The following is a 26,922-nucleotide window of genomic DNA, read 5'->3' on the forward strand; positions in this document are numbered from 1 at the left end:
ATTTACCCTTTTTGGAAATTCAGCTTATTCTTTTTGTCCATGACAAGTTGACACAAAGTCACTACCCAACATATATAATGGTCCTACCATTATTGTACTCCATTTGGATGCTCTCAAGAGGCGATGAGAGTTTGTGCAATTTTATAAACAGGTACGTTCTGAGACAGTCTTAAAAAATTTACAGTAAAATCATGATTCTCATACAAGTGCAAAGTAAATAAATGTCAAATATTTTATCTAACACATTAATTAATGAGAGATTCAGTAAAACGTGCTAAAAACTGATTTAAAAGAAACCCAGAAAAGTAAGCTGGGAAGTTCATGGTATTCAGTTCACCCTTTTTCTGTCTTTCTTCCATTTCATGTCAAGACATTTACAAGAGTAAATTCAGATTTCAGTTCCACAAAACCACTAAACTGAATATTATGCAAATGTTTAATAGAGTCATACACATTTCATCTTCTCTATATTTACACAGGAGATCCACTCAAAGTTAGCTAGAGTAATTGCTTATAAATACTGATGAATCTCTTTGAAGCAGAAAGCTGCTTCTTCTCAATGACTGGTTTATTATTATTATTATTATTATTATTATTATTATTATTATTATTATTGCTATTTTATACATTCAGGCATCAAGAGCTAACTGTTCTTGTGGACTGGTCAATTATCTGACACCTGGCCCTTATTTTTCACTTCTATTTCTCACACCTCAATCCAACTCTTTAGACAATAAATCATGGGGAATCTGGGTTAAGGTGCCAGTGGGTCTACCTTCCTTGAATCTGTCTTCACTCCAAAGTGCACTGTACTGCTATATTAGAAATACTATTTTCATGTTACTATCCTACCCAAATATTTTCTCACTTCCCAGTCTTTATATCTTCATATATAAGGGCAGCTGGTTATTGGAAAAGCAAATACAAGATAGATGAACTACCTTAAGCCCCCCCCCCCATCTTTTTTTAACAAACCAGTGGGTAACTAAGCAAAGAGAGCAATTAAACTTGATTTATTATGAGTAAAATACAGAAAGATTCATGGGTTTGTGAAATAGGAATTCTTCCCCAAATATCATTTAGAGGCTATCAGATTGTTATTCTTTCCTTTTTAGGGATAGCTGTGACATTTAAAAGAGAAGTCCAAGTTCACGGAAGTGCTGACATTCTTCATCTTTACTGTGACAGTGTGGCACAGCTTGATTCAGAAGAGCTTACTGGAGCTTTGGTACATGACTAATTAGCCAGTGACTCTGCTCAAATTGATTAACCTCTCTGAGCTGTATTTTTATAAAATGAAAATACAACTGATAGCAGTCCTATCTACCTCACAGAGTAATTGTAAGGATCAATTGAGATTCTACACATTAAAACAATTACTAATTCACAATCTATGATCAAATGCAAATAGTAATAAGCACAGTAGCACTGGCCTTTCCATACCTCTTCAATATAACTTATTCCTTATTGGACAAAGTTACCAGATATCAATGTTTACAAAAGTTGCTAGGAAGTATACTACCTATGTCAAAGACTCTTCTGCCATTTTCTTCCTAGGGCAAACACATGGTTTATAAGATTTTCCCAACTTTTGTTTTTGTTTATCTGAGAATAAAAATTACATTAGTGCAAAGACTTCCAAATCATAGCATATATCCAGAGGATGAAGTTTGAAGTGTTACCTTGGCTTCTTACAATTATGTGAAAATTTATACTACATTTTGTATATTTGAATTTCATTCATAAGAAATCCATATGAATTTCATTTGTAAGAAATTTCAACAAAGAAAATTGAAAATGAAAGAAACATATTTAATATAAGAAGAGGATTTTTAAAAAATTATTAATTTATAAGAAGAGAATTTTTTAAAAAAAGATATTAATTTAAGTCCTATGGTTTGGAAACATATCAAAACAATTAACAATCAATGACTATGACTATTCAAAAGGCAACATCTCATATCGTCCACTCTATTTAATCTAAATGGATACTACTCATCAGTCACAGTTTTCATTTGCATTGGCTGGATAAAACCTTGTGGAAATGCTTTAGAGAGTTAAGAATGAGCTCATTATTTATTGTATTTGTTTGAGGGCCTCATCAACCAGATTGTGACACAAGGCTTTGAATACAAGATGTTTATTTTGGAAATGAATGCAGGAAGAAAATTTCAGGAGTATGGAGGTAAGAGAAGAAATTGAGGACCACAAATAGTGTGCTTGGGCAGCATAGGTAAAATCCCACTCACAACCCTCTGAGAGACTGTATGAAACATACATTTCCACTGAGAGTAAAGAAACTGGAGTTTTAATCTGCCAACCACTGACCTTCTTGGTTAAAGATTTCCACAGGTCATTAACACTTCAGAGTTTGCAGTCTGTTTTGCAAAAGTACTAGGTACTCCTGATGCTCAGAGAATATACTTAGGCACAAATACTCAGGAAGCCATTGGCCTGTCAGGGGACTGTCTGCAGGAGACACTGCATCAGCAACACTAAACTGATGAAATTTGTCGTTATACTTACATTATGGGTACTCCGACAAGGCAGACAGACTAATGTGTTCCTTTTCATAGTTGAATTCCTTTCAAGAGTTGTATTTGTCATGTACAGACTATGCGTCAAATATTGAACAAGGTAGTAAGAATGTAATAAATAATAAAGCACAATATGTGTCCTTAGAATAAATAATAAAACACATTTTGTGCTCCAGGGGGATTATTTGTGCATCAGAAGATATACAAAAACTGTATTAGTCAGCTTTTCATCGCTACAATGAAATATCAGCAATAGGCTACTTATGAAGAAAAGGAAGTTTATTTTAGTCCACAGTTTTAGAAGCTAAAAGTCCAAATAGCATAGTTTAGGCTTAGTGAGGGCCACCTCTTAGCTGTATCCCTTTCTGGTGAGTGGCAGAGAGCAAAATGGAGGCAGTACATGCTGGCAGGAACAAAGTGATTACAACTCCAACCAGAGCAGAGAGAGCAAGTGTGGAGTGAGTTTGGGATTTTATAACAATCTTCTCCTGAGAACACCCAGGAGTCCCCTGATAACTACCTTCCAAGGGCATGTCCCCAGTGACCTGGGGACCTCCCATTAGCACAAACCCCTAAAGGTTTCACCACCTCCCAATAGCACCACCCTGTGGACCAAATCTTTAAGAAGTGGGCTTATAAGGGACAGTTGACATCCAACCCATAGGAACAATATTCCAACAAAAAGCCTGTTTGTATTTGAGACAGAGTGAATGTCAACCAATGAAGAGGGGCTATGGGCCATTTGTTGGTTATTAAAGAAAGAGAGAAGGTAGCTGCTGGCTCTCTAACAAGTATGAAATGAAGCCATCAGTGAACATGATTGGCCTCAGAGGAAGAAGAACTTGAACTTCCTCAGAAATTAGAGGGAAGGAAGAGAGCAGGGCCAGTAACACATATCAGCCAAGAGGGAAAAGGAGCTCTACCTCTGTGTCCTGCAGATTATCTTGTAAAGGATGTTTTCATAGCAAAACTCAGGAGAGATTGAGACAGTTTCCCATGTTCATGAATTAGTCAGCACACAGGAACAGGTTGAACATCCATGTGCTAGCTATTAAGATAGGTTCTGGATATGCTGCTTCAGAGCCCTAACAGCTTTGTGAGGGTAGGTTACAGAAATAGAAGCCTGAAGAAATTCTCAAACTCATCTTCATGGTCTAGCTGGGATTAGTGAATGGAGTCATTTTAGAAAGGGAATATTAAGTTTAGTTTTTGAAAAGTAGAATGTCAAACACAAATTAAGTATTCTAAAATATGTCACAATTAGTATTTTTGAAAGGAAGAATAAGAATCGTTTTGGGTCACCTGGTATAACTCCCACAGAGAGGCTGCCAATAAGATCTTCATAAAGTGCCACAGGCACATCGGGAGGTGAGGCTGAGGGTTGAAGGAAAAACACAGCAAAATTATTTTAATTTAAATACGGGGGCCAGTGAATCGAGGTGAGGGTGAGGAAAAGTAAGTGTTGAGTATGATCTGCAGAAGAATATGATGTGCCAGATTTTCATTTTAGTTTTGGCTTAATATAGGTTTAATGCTAGGACTTTATACCAGTAAATATGGCAGCTGGTTGAAGAGAGAGAACTTGAAGATCAGATCAGCCTATTTATGTTTAAGGAGACTGAAGCCTTGGATTGCAAATTTAGGCTTCTCTGATTGAAAAGCCTCTGTGTGTGTATACACACACACACACACACACACACACACACACACATATATATATATGTACTGAAAAATATATACTATGTATTATATACATAGGTATTAACAATTACATATATAATATCTACATTATATATATAATTAATAATATGTATAATATGCATATATTATGCATAATATATGAATACATACACAATATATTTCATATATGTACACTGAAAAATATACATAATCATATTGAAAAGTATATACATAAATGTATTTTATAAGAAAACACTAGAATTCTCATAATGAGTCCTTAGCTTCTGGAGATAATTGTTCCTTTATTGTAGACATGATATGATTTGCAGCCTGAATAAAAGATCTCACTGGGAGCTGAGGTGAGCGGAAATGAGAAAACTGTTGGATTTGGGTACAGTAGATCAGAAATACACCTTTAAATTTCCCAAAGGGCAAAAACAGCTAGAGGAGATGTCTCAGCCAGGAAATCCCAAGTAACGTGACATGAACTTTAACCATTGTTACAAAGACACCAAATGCCATGACAAGACCTGCCAATATTAAGTGATAATAAGGTCCTGCAAGTGTGATTTATACTTGGCTGCAGAAGTGCAGAGCACAGTGTTTTTCTATCCCTGGCTGCATCTCAGACATTCTGAATTCAACAGTCTGGGATGAGCCAAAGGTGTCAGAGATTTCAAAAATCTCTGCATATGACTCTAAAGTGTTGTCATGTTTGGAAAATGTGGACATAATGAAACACTGTATGGATGAATACATTTTAAATATTTGGAAAGGAGAAATTGTTATTTGCCCCAGCTTCTATTGTTTCATTCCTTACCATAAAATGTGCACATTTTCTATTTGTGGATGAGTTTTAAGTGCAAAGGAACAATAACAATAAATAAATAAATAAATAAATAAATAAATAAATTAATTAATTAATTAATTAATTAAAAGGGGTGTTTATTTTAGGCTTGTGAGTAAGTACAATGTTTCAAAATTTCTACTGTGTTGTCCCTCAAAAAGAATATACAGGTAGAACTCTCACTATGGAGCTTATTTCAAGCAAGTAAACCTTGTGTAAATGCGCATATGTACATATATGTATATGCATGTATATATTTATGCTTGTCAAGTTCTAGATGTTTCGATGGACTGATTTCAATTTGAGGATGTATACCTAAAGCAATAGTGGCCTGAAGATATGCTGATTTTATTTCCTACTTCTATTTCTTCATGTCATTCAAACGATGAACAAGTGCAGAATATACTCTTGAATTGAAGACTCCATTAGTCCATTAGTTCCCACATCTGCTGAAAGGATCCCTCCAAGAGGTATACAGTGTTTCAAGAGTTCACGGATTTGAAAAGATGAGAATGGAAAATGAGGGATCTAATATAGATGCTTTGTTCCTTCTCCTCCTTTCCCTTATCCAAGTTTCTATTCAAGTAACACTGCATTAGGTATGATATTAATCTAGTTAGTCATCTTTAATTCCCCAAGGATGACTTCAGGTACTCCAAGGGACATTTTCTTAAGAAAAAGGTCAGGTCCTGCATGTAGTTGAGGATGAAGAGAAAGAGGGATTAAGGAGGATGATAAAAATCATAACAATGAGTACAGATTTTTATTTGTTTTGCTATATTGTCATGCTCCCTCAAAGGAATGCATTAAATTTTCGTCATTCTCTTCATCTATTTTTAGATTAGAATATATATTATTTCTCATGATTATATTTTGTCAAGTGGACATTTTATATTGCTCAGAATTATATTTGATTATAACTTGTTTTGGGTGGTGTTGAGTCATCATTTTAGATCTCTCTGTCATATCTTCATTTTCTGTTGATGTCAAAGTCAGGATCATTCTATCCTGGAAGTGACTAAATCAAGTTAGTTTAGTCTTTGTGAGAAGTTTATTATTGAAGTCTAGAACTTTTGCCTTTCAGGTCACTGCAAGAATAGATTTCTAGGTCACCATTATGGTAAGCCTCAAATGCCCATGAGCAAGTTTTCTGTAAGGTATTAATTTTCCTCTCCAACTTCCATTATTGCCAGTATCTACCACATATTGGGATTTCTCCACTTATGTAGTCCAGTGGAAAAGTGTAGTCCACTTGCTTAAATTCTTACTGATGGACCTAAGATACACCATTATGATGATACATAAAAAATTACTGTGATCATGAAACTGACTGTTAGATTTTACATTTTATTCTGAAATTTTCTCTTAATTTTCAGTATTTTTTTTAATTCTTAAAGTTCTGATTTCAAAAACTTTCCCTGATTGCTTTAGAAAACTTTTTATTCTTCTCAACAATATTCCCTCTGGATTTCAAATTGGAGCTTGCAATAAACAGAACAGATATATTTAATAATTAGAGAGTTGTTAATAATTAGTGAATTTTTAATAAAAATAAACTAAATAGGGCCTACTTTAATCAAGGGTAGTTTAACTCATAAATAATAGAAAATATCATGTTCTTCTAATTTAGGGTTCATGTCCTCTCATAAAAGCTCAGAATGTGACGTCGGGAGAGATCATGATCTTTCCACATACTGAGGTTTGCTTTAGGTACCTTTAGAGATAGCAAGCTAGCACAGTGATTGGATATAAGATACTGGCTGATTCCATGATCTATTATTTTTTCTGTGTGATTTTGATGTACAGATCAACTAGGTCTCCATATTTTTTTAATTTTTTAGTTTTATTTTTTAGTTGTTGATAGACCTTGATTTATATGTGGTGCTGAGAATCGAACCCAGTGCCTCACACATGCCAGGCAAGTGCACTACCACTGAACCACAGACCCAGTCCCAGTCTCCATATTTTTAATCTATAAAATAAATAAAACAGTGCCCACCTTGCATGTTTGTTCTGTGGACTGAAATCGTGTCTGGCCTATAGCATGAACTCAGGTTGAAGACCCACGCGTGCCGTGAGCTCTTTACAGTTTAACTTACTCTTTATTAATATTGAGCTCTTCTATGCTTCTTTCACATTTGGTTTATCATAAAAAAGTCCAACATTTTTGGTTGTAAATAGCTCTTCTGGAATAACTTTTCATTTTCTCTCTACACCAAAAGTCAACTCTTCCAAAAACATTGAATTCTGTTTTTATAAATTTTTTTCTAGCAAATAATTTTATCCCACAGACTTATGGCTTAGAGTAATATGGCTTAGAACTATTTTCCTTTAGTGGTAATGTATTTTAAAAGAAGCCATGTTTTTTAATGAACTCTTTCTATGTATAAAAGTATTTCTTTGCAGTAGTGAGCCCTTGAAATGCAATGCTAATACTGTACTATAAAGTAGTAAACCATTTTTCAAGTCCAGCAAATTTTGAAGGTAAAAAATTACTTTTAATGTTTTTACTATCTGGATTATAAATGATGTTCCCAAATATATAAGGATAATGGCTTCTAAATACATAGTTTGAAGTGATTCTTCAGTACCTGCATATGATTAAATTAGATGTACATCTCATTCACAGAAATATTCATCTGTTGTCATAATAACTAACCAAGCATATTATAGATGGTAAAAACACTGCATTAATTGCTGATTGACCTTTTGATCTGCATGTAAATTATCGAATGAATGGACAGTTTCAGGTCAGTAGTATAACCTAAATTATTTTCATTGTGTCTTGATTATACTTTAATGTGAGCCACTTCCACTTATGGAAAAACATGAAATACATTAAAACAACACAGGGTGCTAGCTGAAGAGTTACTCAGGGGAATGTGGTGAGAGTATCTGATTGCTCATTCTTGGGTATCTGAGTGGTAACTTTATTTGGGTTATCATCTTGGTAATGATTTCATTTAAAAATGTATATGCACATCAGGAAAGTCCAGAGAAGCATCTTACCTTTGGATGAATTTTATATCGTGTGAGATGCAGCAAAAGATGACTTTCCCCAAATAATAATGCTTTTATAGACTTTCTTCAGTACAGCTCTGTTCAATCATGAAAGCAGTACTATGTTCAAATTGCTTTCTTAACATGAATTTGTGTATAGAAATTGGCTGATTGCATTAACCCTATGCTGAATGTGATTACAAGGGCAATATTCAAAGCCAGTTAAGATGGCTGCTGACAATTATAATACTTTTATCTTGAGAGTAGAAAAAGCAACATTTTTACTATTTCATGTTAGAGTTGCTTCCCAAGACTTTGAATGTTTCATCATAATGTTAAGAGTAAGCTTTGATTAATTAGTAGTTTATATCTCACCTATGACTATTTCCTTCTTTGCTAAAAATGATTTATCAAGGTTTTTTTTTTTTTTAAACTGGGGTAGAGGGGCCATGATTTCCTCATTCAAACTTGGCAGTTTTTACACTATGAATAAAATTATACTGATCAGAATCTGGACCTATTGGACTTGATAAAACTAATGATAGTTGTATTAGAAGCAATGACCTTATTTTTGGCATTTTTTTTAATCTTGTAAATCCATACAGTTAATTCAGAATTCTGCTTGTTACATTTGACTTATAAATGGAGAAATATATATTTCTGTGAACTCTGCCCAATGTTTCCAAAGAAACTGAATAAAATGGAGGATATTTTTAGATCTCATATGCAAATTAGGAAAGCAAGTTACAAAGAAGTTAAAATAACTTGCCTGATTCCACTCATTCTCACTCTTCAGGTCATCTTCAGAATGACCCAGAGAGAGTGGAACAGAGCTGGAATTCGTAAGTCCCTATGTAAGGAAAACCAGAAGAGGATGCTTTGGATAGAAAAATTGTGACAAAAGCTGTTTGGATGTTGGATAAGACAAGACCAAAACTGCTTATTGGAATTGTTAACATGCATTATACTATTTGGGAATCAAGCTGAGAGCAGTTCTGGAGAACTGGTCAGGTGGAAACTGCATTGCAATAGGTTGAAGATGAACTGAAGGTTGAGAAGGCAGCAATATCAAGTATACATGCATTTCCAAAGTGTGACTATGAAAGTGTACAGATCTTAAAATAAGGGCCACCAAAGGGGTCCAACACAGAGAAGACTTCATGCACAGCCTTTTGGCAGTTAACAAAGGTGTTATGTGTTATAGGTACTTAGATTGAGAAAAAAAATTACTAGCACACAAAAATATAATGTGAAGCAAATATTCTGTCTTTACTTCTCAAAAGTAGGTGCACCATGGAGAAACAAGTCAATAAAATAGGTTCTGGGATTTAAGTTTAGCAAGGACATTGGACAATTGAGCAAAGAGAGTATTCTCTTTAGTTTTCAATTTTACAATAAAAATTAAGACTAGGAACTTTCCTGGTATAGGGTGTTTCAAAAAAAAAACATGAATGAAACCATAATGGGAGGTGAATTTAGAGATGAAAACTATTAGAGCATATTTAGTCTCCAAAACAGAAAGACAGGTTGATTATGCAGGGAAGGAAGGACTAAGAGATGAAAAAAAAAATCTTTGAGAAGTAAAGAAGAGATAATTCCAAGATACAGGCAAGTCAAAGGAGCTATCAGGCTCTAAAAATATTTTTAATCTACAAAATTTAAGAGTTGGATTATATTTTTCTCTGAAGTTCACCATAGTCTACATATCTATGCTTATAATTGTCTTCTTAAAACTTGCTACAAAAATTTTAAAGACTTCTTTCTTTTGTTCTTAGGTACTTTTCATGCCATACTTAAAAGCTCAGAAAGTCTTTTTGGCTTTATAGTTGTCATAAAATTTAGAATTTTGAGGGTGATTTTCCTTTAAAATTTTTTCTACCTCTCCCTTTTGTCTCCTTCCTGAACTCCAATTACACATACATTAGGCTGCTTAGAGCTATTCTTCAGCTCACTAGTGTTGTTTTAATTTTTAAAATTATTTTTACTCAATCTTTTATTTTTGATATTTTTTATTGTCTTGTCTTTTAGAACATTAATTTTTTCCTATAATGTCCATTCTTTCATTAATAATAACCAATGTGGTTTTTTGCTTCCAGGAAATTGTAGTTTTAGTTTAAGTTCTGTTTCCTTTCAATGTTTTTCATGAGTTTTAGTCAGCTTTTTTATTGCTGTGATTAAAAGACCCAACCAGAACAATCATAGAGGAGGAAAAGTTCATTTAGGGGCTCATGGTTTCAGAGGTCTTATTCCATAGACAGTCGGCTCCATTCCTTGGGCCTCCAGGTGAGGCAGAACATCATGGCAGAAGAGTGTGGTGGAGAGAAGCAGCTCACCTTATGATCAGAAATCAGAGTTCAGCTTGCCAAATACAAATATACACCCCAAAGCTATGTCCCCAATGCCCCACCTCCTTCAATTACCACTGCTTCAATTGCCAGCCACACCCTACCTGCCTTCAATTACACTCAATTAATCAAACCAGGTGATTAATTCACTGATTGGGTTAAGGCAACATAGTCATTTCTCCTCTAAACCTTCTTGCATTGTCTCACATATGAGCTTTTGGGAGACAACTCAAATCCAAAGCACAACAATATGACTACACCTAGCATTTTTAACATATGGAATACAGTTTTGTGACTATTTAAAAATTCTTATCTGCTAGCTCTAACATCTTCCTCAGTTCAGGATAATTTTAAAAATTCTTTTTCCTTATTGTGTATTATGTTTTCCTACATATTTACATGGCTGGAACTCTTTTGCTGGATGCCAGAAGTTACAGATTTTACCTTGTTAGGTGCTCAGTATGCTTATATTCTAATAAATATGTATAAGCATTTTGAAATTCTGTTAACTTACTTGGAATCAGTCTATTTCTTTTCTTTTTTTTGTGTGTGATATAGGAATGTGTTTTTCTCTGTGGTCCTCTGTGAGCACCACATATTGTTACTTCTAGTTTATTCACATGAATCTTTTCCATGGAATCTTCTAAGATCTTATAATTTAGATAATTTCCTCTCTTTTTTGTTGTAATAATCTTTATTCATTATTTTAAAATATACATGACAGGGCTGGGGTTGTGGCCCAGTGGAAGAGCACTCACCTAATGTGTGAGGCCCTGGGTTCAATTCTCGGCACTACATAAAAATAAATAAATAAATAAAGGTATTGTGTCCAACTACCACTAAAAAACAAAAATATTTAAAAAATATATGGCAGTAGAGTATATTATGACATATTATACATAAATGGAATATAAATTATTCTAATTAAAATCTCATTCTAGAGGTTGTACATGATTCAGAGTACCACTTGTGGTGTATTCATATCTGAACATAGAAAAGTTGTGTCCAAATCATTCTACTGTTTCTTTGTTCTTGTTAAGGTCTGTAAACAAGTCAAAATAACACCTGGTATTTTGCCAGGGGAATGTTAGAGTTCCTAAACAAGTCTGGATGGTGCCTGGCAAAATGCCAGAGGGAGTGGTTTGAGAAGTAACAAAAGCGAGCCATTAAGTGTGGAGATTCCTTATTGGTTGACTGATGTATCTAGTTTATGCTAATTAAGATAAGCTGTGCAAAATGTATAAATAGCTCTGTTGTCCTACAATAATCGGCTTCTACTCCTGCTGTGTCAGTGTGCACAAGTTATTTGTCACCCCTCGGTTATTTTGCCCAGCCAGCCGGACTGCGGCAATTCTCATTCCCTTTCTCAACCCTTCCTTTCCCTTTGTCTAATCCAATGAACTTCTATTCTTCTCTCCTGCCCTTATTTGTGTTAGCATCCACACATCAAAGAGAACACTTGGCCTTTGGTTTGGGGGGGTTGACTCATTTCACTTAGCATGACAGTCTCTAGATCCATCCATTTACTGGCAAAATTCAGAAAGTCATTCCGTTTGTGACTGAGTAGTATTCCATTGTGTGTATATACCATATTTTCATTATTCATTCATTTCATTTACCTCTAAGTATTTTTTTATTATTTCATTCATCTGTTGAGGGCATCTAGGTTGGTTCCATAGGTTAGCTATTTTGAATTGAGCTGCTATACATATTGATGTGGCTGCATCACAATTCGCAGTCCCACCAGCAATATATGAATGTATTTTTTCCTCCGTATCCTCGCCAAAATTTATTGTTACTTGTAGTCTTGATTATTGTCATTCTGACTGGAGTGAGCTGGAATCTCAGTGTAGTTTTAACTTTCATTTCTCTAATTGCTAAACATTTTGAACATTTTTTAATATATTTGTTGACTGACCATATTTTTTTTTTGAAGTGTCTGTTCAGTTCCTTTGCCCATTTATTGTTTGGGTTATTTGTTTTGGGTGGTAAGTTCTTCGAGTTCTTTATATATCCTGAGATTATTGCTCTATCTGTGGTACAGATTTTCTCCCATTCTATAGTCTCTTTTTTCACATTCTTGATTGTTTCCTTTGCTGTGAAGAACCTTTTTAGTTTGATACCATCCCATTTATTGATCTTTGATTTTACTTCTTGTGATTTAGGAGTCTTGTTGAGGGATTCAGTTCCTAAGCCAACATGATGGAGAGTTGGACCTATATTTTCTTCCAGTAGGGCCTACATTTTCACTAGGACAAAAAAAAAGTGCCTAGGTCCTTGATCTTCTTTGAGTTGAGTTTTGTACAATGAAAGAGGGGTTAAATTTCATTCTGCTACATATGGGTTTCTAGTTTTCCCAGAACCATTTGTTAAAGAGATTCTTTCCTCAATGTATGTTTGTGGTACCTTTGTCTAGTATGAGGTAATTGTATTTATGTGGATTTTTCTCTTTGTCTTCTATTCTATTCCATTGGTCTTCATGTCTGTTTTGGTGCCAATACCATGCTGGTTTTGATATTATAGCTCTGTAGTATAATTTAAGGTCTGGTATTGTGATACCTCCTGCTTGACTTTTCTTGCTCAAGATTGCTTTGGCTATTCTGGGCCACTTTTTTTTTTCCAAATGAATTTCATGACTGCTTTTTCTATTTCTATGAAGACCATCAGTGGAACAATTTTAATAGGAATTGTCTTAAATCTGTGTAACAGTTTTGGTAGTATGGCCATTTTGACAATATTAATTCTGCCTATCTAAGAACAAGGGAGATCTTACCATCTTCTAAGATATTCTTCAATTTCTTTCTTTAGTATTCTGTAGTTTGCATTATACAGGTCTTTCACCTCTTTTGTTAGATTGATTCCCAAATATTTGTTCTTGTTGAGGCTATTGTAAATGGGATAGTTTTCCTAAGTTCTCTTTCAGCTGATTTATCATTTGTGCATAGAAATGCAATTGATTTACGGGTGTTGATTTTATATTCTGCTAGATTGCAGAATTCATTTTGGAGTTCTATAAATTTTCTGATGGAGTTTTTTGGGTCTTCTAAATATAGAATCATGTCATCAGCAAATAGGGATAGTTTGAGTTCATTTCCTATTTATGTCCCCTTTAATTTCTTTCTTTTGCCTAATTTTGCTTTGGCTAGAGTTTTCAGGACTATGTTGAATAGAAGTGGTGAAAGAGGGTATCCCTCTTTTGTTCCAGTTTTTTGAGGGAATTCTTTCAGTTTTTCTCCATTTTTAATGATGATGTCCTTGGTTTTAACATATATAGCTTTTACAATGTTGAGGTATGTTCCTAGTTTTTATAGTGTTTTGAAAATGAATGGATGCCATATTTTGTCAAATGCCTTTTCTGCATCTATTGAGAGAATCACATGATTCTTGTCTTCAGGTCTATTGATCTGGTTAATTACATTTATTGATTTCTGTATGTTGAACTAACCTTGCATCCCTGGGATGAATCCCACAAGGTCATGGTGCACTATCTTTTTGATATGGTTTTGTATGTGTGCCAGTATTTTATTAAGAATTTTTGTGTCTATTCAATATCATCAGGGATATTGGTCTGAGATTTATTCCTTGATGTGTCTTTGTCTGGTTTGGGCATCAGGTAATAACTAGCTTCAAAGAATGAGTTTAGAAGGGTTTCCTCCTTTTCTACTTTATATAATAATTTGAGGAGTATTAGTGTTAGTCCTTCTATAAAGGTCTGGTAGAACTTGGCTTAGAATGCATCTGATCTTGGGTTTTTAGGCTTTTGGTAGGATCTTCAATTTCATTGCTTGAAATTGATCTATTTAAATTGTATATGTCTTCATGATTCAATTTGTATACGTTATATATCTTTAGAAATTTGTCAATCTTTAAGATATTATATTTAATTGGAGTACATATTTTCAAACTTGTTTCTGATTGTCCTCTGTATTTCAGTAGTGTCCATGGTGATAACCCTTTCATCACAGATTTTAATAATTAGAGTTTTTTCCCTCTTTCTCCTGGTTAACTTGGCTAAGAGTTTATTGAGTTTATTTATTTTTTCAAAGAATCAATTTTTTGTTTTGTGGATTTTTTTTGAAATTTTTGTTTCAATTTCATTGATTTCAGCTCTGATTTTAATTATTTCCTGTCTTCTATTGCTTTTGGTATTGATTTGGCCTTCTTTTTCTAGGGCTTTGAGATGTAATGTTATTTATTGGGCGACTTTCAATCCTTTTAGTTAATGAGCTCAATACAGTGAACTTTCCTCTTGGAACTGCCTTCATAGTGTCAGTAGATTTTGATATTTTGTGTTGCTATTCTCATTTACCTCTAAGTATTTTTTAATTATTTCATTCATGATTTCTTCAGCTGCATATTGATCATTCAATAGTGCATCAGTTAGTCTCCAGGTGTCAGAGTAGTTTCTATTTTTTAATTTATTGTTTATTTCTAATTTCTTTCTATTATGATCTGATAGAATGCAAGGTATTATCTCTATTTTTTGTATTTGCTAAGAATTTCTTTGTAGTTTATGATATAGTATATTTTAGAGAAGGATCCATGTGCTGCCAAGAAGAAAATGTATTCAGTCATTGATGGATAAAATATTCTCTAGTCAGTTAAATCTAAATTATTAATTATATATATTTTTAGTTCTATAGTTTCTCTATTTAGTTTTAATTTGGAGGATCTATCCAGTGATGAGGAAGGTGTGTTAAAGTCACCCAGTGTTATTGTATTATGGTCTGATTCTTAAAATTAAGAAGGGTTTGTTTGATGTACATAGATATTTCATTGCTCCATTGTTTAGGGGTATAATTAATTATGCTCCAAATTTATGCCCCCATTTTTTTGATGAACAATTCCTTTAAGAAGTATGAAATGAACTTATTTGTTCCTTCTGATTAACTTTGTCTTGAAGTTCACTTTACCTGATATGAGATAGAAACCTCTGCTTGTTTACAAGATCCATGTAAATGATAATTGTCTCATATGCAAGAAACAGTCAACACTCTACTGGTCACAAAAGAAAGAACTTCTGTAGATTTTCAGTTTTAACTCTAAACAACTGTTTCTTCTCTGTGACTATTTCATGAATTCTAGGAACATGGTCTCTTCTCTTGGGATTCTGATTTTACCTCCTTAGACAGAATTGTCCCCTTGACTCCCCAGGATTCCCTTTTCTGTGTCATTGACTGAAAACTCAAGGCAGTACGTTGGGCAATAGTAGGGCTTGGCTCATTTGTTTCCCACTATTCAAGTTGACTGTCTTCCATTTTCAGATGTCCAGTGTCTTGGAAAACATTACTGCTTATATTTTGGCTGTTCTTTTATTTCATTCAATGGAAGTCTAGATCTATTCCTGCCCCAAATGCATACTTTTGGTTGTGGATTTCTTTCCTAACCCATTCATCTGAAGAATTAGTGTGAGATACTTTTTTTAGATTACACTTCTTCCAGTTTAAATATCACTCTGCCCAGTTATCTGCTAAGTTATTTCAAATTAAAACTTGATTCGTTAAATGTTTGTCAGTAAAATTCCATCATGTATGCAAGAAGAAAGTATTTCATTTTTCTAAAATATGTGCTTTTGCCATCACCTTTATACATCCAGAATGAGATATAATTATAAGAAAGTATCAAAACAAATGAAGCACATAGAAAAGAACAAAACGATGACAGAATATTTAGATAGATGCTTATGGTAACGCGTTCTATTATAATAATCTATAACTATGAAAATTCAGAATTCAAATAGTTTTTTGGTAAAAAAAAAAAGTAACTGCATACCTATCTATCACTGTCAAAAAGTCAAAATATAGAAAAATTCAAAACCACAGATCACTGGAAAAAGTAAATGAATCCACAGAGTACTAATTATTTTATGCCTGTTTGTATCTTTCCTTAAAGATGAAGACTGAAGATGATTTATATGCATTAACTTACTGTACAATTTAAATGTCCGAATATCTATTATATGCTTTATTCTGAAAAACATGAATGCTATCTGTTAAAAATTTTAATGGATATTTTAGACATTTTTAATAGCAGCTTTATGTTAAATACTGAAGGTCTAATGTATGCTTTCATTTTAGAAACAAATATCAAATGTCAGAAAATTTAATGAATATAGTAGACTTTGTTTATAGAGCCTGTATGTTAAATATTGAAAATCTTTCCTTAATGGCAATCTTAAAATTGAATTTTTTTCCCCCAGATATTTTAGGTAGTTAGAAACAGAAGGCTATAGATAAAGTGACACATTAAAACAAAGTTTAGGAATCATTCTTTGAGGAAATTCAGATAAATCTGTATTTTTTTCCTTCTTTGGTGTCACTAATATGAAACAATGAAAATGAAGAGCAGAGGGAGAAGGAGCTGTTTAGCATAACAACTGGAGGACATCACCTCTAACATTTTATCATGTCAAACATGTGTAACAAAAAATGTTGTGTATTCCAAAAATTTAAAAAGAGTTTTATAAGTGTGCAGGGCTGACTCTCACTTTTCTATTTCTTTTCTTAAGCCTTTCCCCTGTCAATAATTACTCTAATAGCTCTGTCCACATGCAGTAAATTTTCCTTTCTCAGTCACACAGTGTTCGTTTCTTACTCATACCTTTTAAACATTATGATTTAATTAATCATAATGTTTAAAGACAGTACAATAGCAACTACATTGGAAAGCTTCATTTTCAACATACAACTGAAAAGAAAAAAATACAAAATATTTCTTAATGAACCAGGAAGCAATGAAGCTCTTGCTAGAAAATTATTTTCGAGGATGATATTTCAATGTATACATTTTAAACTCTTTTTCCAGTGATCAGTTGAAATGATGAAATGATGTCAATTTCATGTTTGAGATTGTTTCTATTGAAAGAATTACAATTTAAAAATTTTACATTTCTACGTCAGAGCAGGTATCCTGCTTAATCACCATCTTCCACAGAGACAAGGGAAGACCCAGTGTATTATCTCCCGAGTCTGCCATTTTTTTTTTTTGGCAAAAATCTGTTTTCTCTATTAACTTGGGGTAAATCCCTGTGAAAGATGGAAGCAAATGAGAAATTTTCCAAACAGGTGAATAAGCTTCTAAAACCTGAAAAGAAGGAAAACCTGGATTTCCACTTTCAGTTTGATGTAGAAAGATATGAAATATCTTATACTTTTTACTCCCAGTGAAAAACTAAATTACTGCTTATACAAATCTAGATAATTATATCAGTACAGAGATGCAGTTATTCATGCACGTGTACATATACATATTTTATTTAAAGAGTTTAAGCACAAAGGTATTTAAACCCTAACAGCACTGAACTCAGATGAGTGCTTCTGCAGTGAACAAGTGGATAAGGAGAGTAAATGTTTATACCTGACTTATTGGTCAGCTGGGGGTTGGGAACTGGGAGCATAAGGCAGTTAAAAAGTGTTCTGTAGGATAAAAAATTTTGTTTAGATAAAGTGAAAACAACCAAAGTTGTGGCCAACACATGGAGCTAGTGTTTCAGGTGGTCTGCATTCAAAGATAATACTCTCTGTCAAGTAATTAATTTACACAGAAATATTGCTGAGAAATCAGAGACTAGAGACAGCATTCTAAAAATGAAAGAGCTTTTTGGTGTCATAGAATCACTACTTAAAAACCTGGAGATCTCAAGGTATTTTGCTTTACTTTCTCACTAGGATTAAGTCTTTCTCAGACATTGTCCCTCTAGCACACATTGCTATCTTTCTATCTCAAAGTAGCAAAACCTCATAGCCTTGCAGCCCCTTAATCTAGAAATCTCACAATTTATTGAATGGAAATCCAACGATCTGTCAAACACATGGTCTCAAAAAATCTTAAGATCTTAACTTTCTCAAGTTCAAGTTCTCAGTTTTAAGGTTTGATCATATCATAATGTTTAGTTCCAGGGCACACCTGAAGGAAAAGCCTGAATTCACTTTCAAGGTATTTTGGAAACCATTGCAACAAAATTCTCACATAGTTCAATTTACAGTGTAATCAAAACTATCAGCCTCTTATCAGCATAAAAAATCAGGGATTGAGCTGAAAAATTAAGTGTGTTAAACATCTGGTGCTTAAAGTTCAAGCATAGCAGGAAGATCAGTGAATATTTTCTAAGTGAGTAGAACTCAAAATCATAGTATAGAAACAGAACAAAGGCATGATGAACGTGGGTTAGTCAAAGATTTCTTAAACAGGGTATAAAAAGTCATGATCATAGAGGAAAAATAGGTTAGGCTTCAGAGTACACTGTTAAGAAATGAGAAGTTAACACATAAAATGAAGGGAAATATTTGCAAAATGTTTATCTGATAAGTGACTCACATCTAAATATAGATAGCAAATACATAAAAAATCCAATAAAAATTGGCAAACAATCATTTTACATAAAGAAACTTCATATTTAAGTAGATATATGAATGAAAAATAAGCATATCAAAACATACTCAAGATTAGTTATCAGCAAAATCAAATTAAATAATAATGTGATACTATTTCATACATGCTTTGTGTGTAGTCTGAATGCCCCAAGGGTTTTGTCTATCATCCCAGATGTGGACCACGCATAGAAGCTTGAAGTATATAATTTACAATTATGTAATTTATAATAAGATTATATAATAAGAATATAATTGTATTATAATATAATATGGTATACTAATGGTATATATGAAACCTAGATTATGATCTCCAACTAATTTTAATGCATGTATGTCAATATGGATGAAATATTTATATGATTGACAACTTGGGACTTAATGCATTAAAGTCTTCGTCCCTAGAATGACACTGTTGGGAGGTAGAAGGTCCTTACATTGTTAGAGGCTTGAGATAGTTTGTGTGCTATGCTTTGAGTTATTGAGAGATGATTGTCATAAAAGGAGCAAGTCTGCTCCCCTATTTGAAACATGACTACTTCCTCTCAAATGTACTCCTGTCATTGCTCTCTGCCACCATGTGATGTAGCCAAGAGCTGAGCTGATGCCATCAACATGTCCTTGAATCTCTGAAACTGTAATCCAAAAAAAAAAAAAAAAAACACCCAAAACAAACAAACAAAAAAAACAGTCTTTACTTCCTAAGTAGCAGGTATTGTCTCAGGTATTTCACTATAGTAACAAAACTCTCTAATACAAATCACATTTAAAACTTGAAAGTACCAAGTTCTGACAAGTCTACAGAGCAAAGGGAAGTCTCATACATTGCTTATGGGAATTAAATAGTCCAACCCTAAAGTTGAACACATGCCTACCCCAGGACCCTAGCATTTCCACACTTGGGTACTTACCCAAGAGAAGTAAAAATACGTGCCTACAAAGATATTTATCAATGTTTATAACAACTTTATTAATTTTATAAACAGTTAATGACTCAAATGTTCATCAGGGTCTGAGCTGGTGAGTAAATGTGGAATATTCATGTAATTCATTCATTGAATGCCCCTTCGCAATAGAAACAAAGAGACACCCAATTTCATACAGCAACATGAATGAAACTCAAATATTATATGGAGGGAAGTAAGCCAGACACAAAACGTGCATACAATCATCTTGCAATTATTTGAAATTGTAAAAGTTCTAACTAAATGCTCATAAAAGTAAAATCAGTGGGTAAACATCATTGATGATGGAAATATCTCCTATCTTGGCTCAAATGGAAGCTATATGATGCATGTATTTATCAACTGTCACATAAAATACACACATTGTATCATATGTAAAAGCACATTCAGTAAAGTTTATTAAAATAAACAAAAAGAAACCAGTTTACACAATCAGAACAAGTGTAAAAAATCCTGTAAAGGTGTTTATCATCTCTACTTTTAATGAAATAACTGCCATTTATTAATGTTCAGTAATGGTAAAGGACTAGGATAAGCATTATATATACTTGATCCCTTTCAAAACATCACAGTGAAACCATTAGTTTATGTTAGACTGCAATACATGGATAAAACAGTTTTTACTTAATCAGATTAAAAATATCATAAGACACACACAGAATTTTTTCCCATGAAATACTCCATTCAGATATGGACTGTGTCCATATTTATAGCTGTGTGACCCTATGTCCATGAGTTTACATCCTGAAACATTTATTTTGCCCACTCTATTGCCATCAGCAGCAACAGTCCTCCATATATTCCCCTTCCGTGGACATCCTATGACTTCAACCTCCACAGCTGATCAACACTTCTACCTGACTGTGCTGCCAAGGTCTCTTCTAACTGGACCATAAAGATAAATCAAAGGTTGTCATCTGTGAGAAGAGCTGTCAGCACATGATGAAATCTTGCTTTGTCTTCTCCTTGTACAGCAAAGTGGCTAAGAATTGCATCTTATCAGTTTTGTGTCCTCTGTTTCCATCTTTCAACACACTCTTCTGGAAGCAGAAAGAAATATATGTCCTTCTAGTTCTGCAAAAGTCCAAAAAGACTCAATTTGTTCCTCAGTCTAAGGTATCTTTAAACATTTGAATTTTAGATTACATGCGGATCCTTGACAAGTTTATCAAATGCTGCAGTCTCTCTTCTTGGACTGCAGGGAATGTCATAGTTGAAAGTGACTTTCTATTATGAATGTCCTATAAGAAATAGTAAGACTTGCCCTTCTTTTCATGTATATTACATAAGCAAAATTGGAGACATCAAACCTATTGATAAGTAATTAAGCAATAGCTTGATTATTTATAAAATAATTTGTCTTTAATTTCATTTATCCGACCATAAGCTTGTTCTGACCCCACCCTCCACCATTTTCTATATTGATATAATTTATTTCCAGTTGTCTTTATAATAAGAAGTGGGTTATAAATTATTCTGATTGGTGAAAAAAAAGATTGAAAGTCACTTATTATAAAATGTGCTTTAAAAATGTTATGGCATGTTCTCTAATGTACAAAATAACACATATAATTTGATTACATTCCATTATTAAAAGAAAATATAACAAACAACATAGCCACAAAAAATGGAACTAAAATAAGCTGTAAATTTACAAACAATAAAATAGAAAATCTCTATTTTGATTGAGGCAAGTTTAAATGCTCAATGTAAATGAACTTTATCAAAGCAATTTAAAAATAAACCAAATTTGACTTTTGTATTAGGATGTTACAAACATTATTTTTAATAGCATTTCAATATTTAGAGCTGTACACTGGAATATAATTTTATTATTTTTTTTTAATTTTGAGATGGGTGTTGCTAAGATATCCAGTTTTTCCTCATCTTTGTGATCCTCCTGCCTCCGCTTCCCAAGTAACTGGAATTATAGGAGAGTTCCACCATGCCTAACTTGGAATATGATTATTTTCAAAGAATCTGTTACAAAGCTATGCCTGTTTGTTCATCTTCCTGAAAAATGTAACTCATGGGCATGATTTTTTTATTCCCACCATATCCTCCACTTAGCATGAAAAATTCTCTCTCACAGAGAAGATCTCAAATTATATTTCATTTCTATCTCCAAAATAAGAAAGACCTACTAAGCCTTGCTCCTGCAATATAATGGTGTAAGATGAACAGTGATTCAGATTTATGATATCCTTCTTTTTTATTATGTGAATCAAGAATGGGGTCTCTAATTTTATAAACAGCCATATATTCATCCTTTTAAAATATATCCCTAAGAAAGTCAAAACTATGGCTCATTACATTTCCATAGTTAGGAGGTAAGTGACCTCAGTTTCAGTGTCTTTTTTTTTCAGTGTCCCACCTAATATTCTCAGTGTATGATTTCCAGAAAATTTCTTTATACATTTTATCATGGATTTCTTGTGATACAAATGTAAAAATATATGGTGTATATGTCTGAGCTGTTCCTGGGAGACACTGATATTGTCTACCTAATACCCATTTAGCTCCTTTCTTGCTAACACAAATCCAGTTGTGTTCGGAGTACCAATGCACCCTGAGAGAAGAGTTAATCTCTCATCTTCAACTGCAGTTAATAATGGCATGTGTTACACTTTCAGAAGATAAAATGCTGGATCTGACTTTCTTCATGAATAAAAAAACCAAGTCTTTCATGCCAGAAATGTGGATATAATAGGCACATGAATTGTGACCAGGAGGAGAAAAGATCCACGTTAAAGCAGCAGATTAAGATGATGGAAAGTACAGGAAATTTTGAGGGAAAATATGAGCAGATGTCCATTTCCTTATTTTATGTTAAGCAAGAAAAGCTAAAGCACATTCGATTAAATTACTGTTTCTGTGATTCTGCTAAATGCTATGCACACAATCATGCTTCAGTGTTGGTATTACCTAGTTTGGACAACAACTGCTCATTATCAAAATTTGCCAGACCAAGGTCTACCTTGAGCTTCAGTCCCACCCAATTTATGGGTCAAAAGCAAATAGAACAGTAACTATACTAGGCATTTCAACATGACCACTCTGAAGTTCTTATAGTAAATCTTGCTTCCAAAACATAAGGACTTAGGATCTGAGCAATTTAAAAAACTTTTAAAATTTGTTTTAATTATTTATACATGACAATAGAATGCATTTATGCACTTTGATATATCATACATAGATGGGATATAATTCTCATTTTTCTGAGAGTGTACATGTTGTAGAATGATATTGATCATGCAGTCACACATATACATAAATTAATAATGTCTGCTTCATTCTACTATCTTTCCTATCCCTACATCTCCTCCTCTCCCCCTCTTCACTTCACTCAACCTAATCTAAAGTAATGATATTCTTCTCTTGTGCTCCCCACCTTATTGTGAATTAGCATATTAGAGAAAACATTTGGCCTTTGGTTTTTGGGGATTGGCTTATTTTGCTTAGCATGATATGCTCCAACTTCATTCATTTACTGGAAAATGCCATAATTTCACTCTTCTTTATAGCTGAGCAATATTCCATTGAGAGTTATATCACATTTTCTTTATCCATTCATCTATTGAAGGACACCTAGCTGTTGTGAATTGAGCTGCTATAAATATTGATGTGGCTGCATTGCTGTAGTATGCTGATTTGAAGTTCTTTGGGTATAATCTGAGGAGTTGGATAGCTGGGTCAAATGGTGATGCCATTTTAAGTTTTATGAGGAATCTCCATGCTGTTTTCCATAGTGGTTGCACCAATTTGCAGTCCCACCAGCAATGTATGAGTATATCTTTTTTCCCAAATCTTTACCAACATTTATTGTTGCCTGTATCTTGATGGCTGCCATCCTGACAGGAATGAGATGAAATCTTAGTGCAGTTTTTATTTGCATTTCTTTAATTACTAGAGAAACCAGACAAAGATACAACAAGGAAGAGAAACTTCATAATGATATCCTTGATGAACATAGATGCAAAAATTCTCAATACAATTATGGCAAATCACATACAAAAACATATTAAAAAGATACTTCACCATGATCAAGTGGGATTCATCCCAGGGATGCAGGGTTGGTTCAACATATGGAAATCAATAAATGTAATTCATCACATCAACAGACTTAAAAATAAGAATCATATGATCATCTCAATATAGATGCAGAAAAAGCATTTGACAAAATACAGCACACCTTCATGTTCAAAACACAAGAGAAACTAGGGATAGTAGGAACATACCTCAACATTGTAAAAGTTATAAATGATAAACTCAGGACCAGCATCATTTTAAATGGAGAAGAAATTGAAAGCATTCCCTCTAAAAATTGGAACAAGACAAGGGTGTCCTCTTTCACCACTTCTATTCAACATCATCCTTGATACTCTAGCCAGAGCAATTAGACAAAAGAAAGAAATTAAAGGGATATAAATAGGTAAAGAAGAACTCAAACTATCACTATTTGCTGATGACATGATTCTCTACTTAGAAGATCCAAAAAATTCTACCAGAAAACTTCTAGAACTAATAAATGAATTTAGCAAAGTAGCAGGATATAAAATCAACACCCATAAATCAAACACATTCCTCTACATCTGCAATAAATCCACTTAAAGAGAAATTAGGAAAACTACTCCGTTTACAATAGCCTCAAATAAAATAAAATACCTGGGAATCAATCTAACAAAAGAAGTAAAAGACATCTACAATGAAAACTACAGAACACCAAAGAAAAGAGATTGAAGAAAACCCCAGAAGATGGAAAGATCTCCCATTCTCCTGGATAGACAGAATTAATATTGTCAAAATGTCCATACTACCTCAAGTGTTATACAGATTTAATGCAATTCCTATTAAAATCCCAATGGCATTATTTATAGAAATAGAAAAAGCAATCATAAAATTTATTTGGAAAAATAAGGGAGCCAAAATAGCTAAAGCAATCCTTAGCAAGAAAAGTGAAGCAGCAGACATCACATTACCTGACCTTAAACTATAGTAACAAAAAGAGCATGGTATTGGCACCAAAATAGACTTGTAGACCAATGGTACAGAACAGAGGATTCAGAGACACACCCACATAAATACAGTTATGTCATACTAGACAAAGGTATCAAAAACATTCACTGGAGAAAAGATGGACTATTCAACAAATGATGTTGGCAAAACTGGAAATCCATATGTAGCAAAATAAAATAAAACATTTGTCTCTCCCCCTGCACAAAAAAATCAATTCAAAGTGGATCAGACTTAGGCACTAGGACAGAGACCCTGAACCTAATAGAACAAAAAATAGGCACATAAATAGGATTTTTATGTCCTGAAATTATATTGACTTAGCTTGAGAATTTGTTCTCTCTCTCTCTCTCTCTCTCTCTCTCTCTCTCTCTCTCTCTCTCTCTCTCTCTCTCTAGCATTGAAGTTTCGTCCATCACTGTAGGGTTGCTTTAGCCTCAACCTATTTGAATACAGACTTGACATTAGGACTCATATAGCCTCATTCTTGTCAGTGTTCTCCTAGATGAATGGATTATTCCAGCTAACAAAATAGGAAGATAAGAGGATACTCTTCCACCAATGAGGAGAGTCCGGCTGTGAATGATCAAATGGTTGTATTTTCTATTTTCTTAGAACTTCTTGCAATTATACCACAGTTATAACCTGGTCTATCCTCAGACGTTTTAAAAATTTACAATCCCTGAAAAAGAAGAGCTTGCTTCATTGATTTAACACTGTTTTGAGGCATGCAAGTGTTTTATTTTAGGTCAATTTTTGCAACTGTTTGTTTACTTTAATATAAGATGGTGTGAGCTGCTGAGATTCCATTGTACTTCATGGCCCAAACGTCTCTTATTAAGGTGAGTGACTCAAGAAGCAGATAGTACTCATGAATTATAACGCAATTTAAAGTCAGACTCTCCTTGGAAAATAAAAGTTTCAAATAGACATAGGTGAAATTAGAAAATCCACCAGGACTAGTAATATTAAAGTCTTGACGTGAAAATAACATAAAATGACAGCGTTTTCATAACTTTTGGACTATAAAAACTGAAACTTTCAAGAATTAATGAGACATTGAACTCCAGGGGCAGAGGCTTATTCCTTTTTGTCTAAAAGATTTTTTTTTATTTAAACCAGAAAGATTCCCCAAACATTCAGAGAAGCTGTAGTGCTCTGTTGAGTTCTGGGGGCTCTAGGCTTACCAATGTCAAATGAGAAAGAAGGTTTGAAGCTCTAAACTTTTAACTGTCCCCATTATTGTTATAAAGATTTCAACACAGATTAGTAGCTGCTTTGTCATTTTGGGAAAGCAACATGAATGTGAATGGTACAAGTGTATGTAGATATAAATGTATACACGTGTACAATTTCTGTGAAATTAATTGATGATATTTACATTTTAAAATCTAGATTCTCAGTGAAATAAGGACCATACACTCAAAGACATTTTGAAGAATTATCTGGAATATCTGAGTTAAGATATCCAATAAATTAATTTTTCTTCCACTAAATAAACTGACCCAAACAAGCTCCAAAACAAGGACATTTTGTAACTTAAGACTACCATAAAAGTGAGGAATGTGAATTTATAGTCTTGCCCTAAATTAGTCCAGATAAGAAAGTGCAATGTTCACACCACTACAGCTTTGTACCCATTGTTCAACTTCATGATGTCACTCGTTAACGGGTCCTCAAAAAAATGACAGATTTCATCTATTTTGAAGCTCAGAGTCAGAGCATTCTATGATATGTAAAATTTTATCAGATAATATGGTTGTTCCCTCTCTTTACATTATTTCTTACTTTAATGTTTAGTAGAAGGTGCCATCTAATCCCTTTTCCTAACACATCTATTTTCATTTGTTTTCTATGTGGTTTTTAACCTATTGTTTATCTTAAAAATTGTTCTCAATTGGATGTTTTAAAATTTTAACCTATGTAATTTTGTGAAGGCAATTTAAATTCAAACTCTCCTTGACAGTAGGTGGAAAAACAAATGCATGTACAGCTATAGTAATTCCATTGAATTGTAAAAATTGAAATAATTTGATATTATTGTGAATATTAAAATCATATCTAAAATATCACACAATTAGTTTTCATACTTAAAATGAATTGTTGTTTCCTTGTATATTATTTACAAACAGGTTGAAAAGTTGGATTCTCCCATTGAATCAACCA

The 26,922-nt window shown here is 33.4% G+C and overlaps 1 long non-coding RNA gene across 1 annotated transcript in view; it reads right to left on the reverse strand.

Annotated features, from left to right (window-relative positions):
- Window positions 1-20,118: 20,118 nt before the first annotated feature.
- LOC110597874 (uncharacterized) overlaps window positions 20,119-26,922 on the reverse strand; it is a 70,207-nt gene continuing 63,403 nt past the window's right edge. The window contains exon 4 of the long non-coding RNA XR_002483666.3: window positions 20,119-20,817. This is a non-coding gene — a long non-coding RNA (uncharacterized LOC110597874). The remainder of the gene's footprint in view (window positions 20,818-26,922) is intronic.

Source organism: Ictidomys tridecemlineatus, chromosome 7, assembly GCF_052094955.1.
Source record: "Ictidomys tridecemlineatus isolate mIctTri1 chromosome 7, mIctTri1.hap1, whole genome shotgun sequence".
Classification (NCBI taxonomy): Eukaryota; Metazoa; Chordata; class Mammalia; order Rodentia; family Sciuridae; genus Ictidomys; species Ictidomys tridecemlineatus.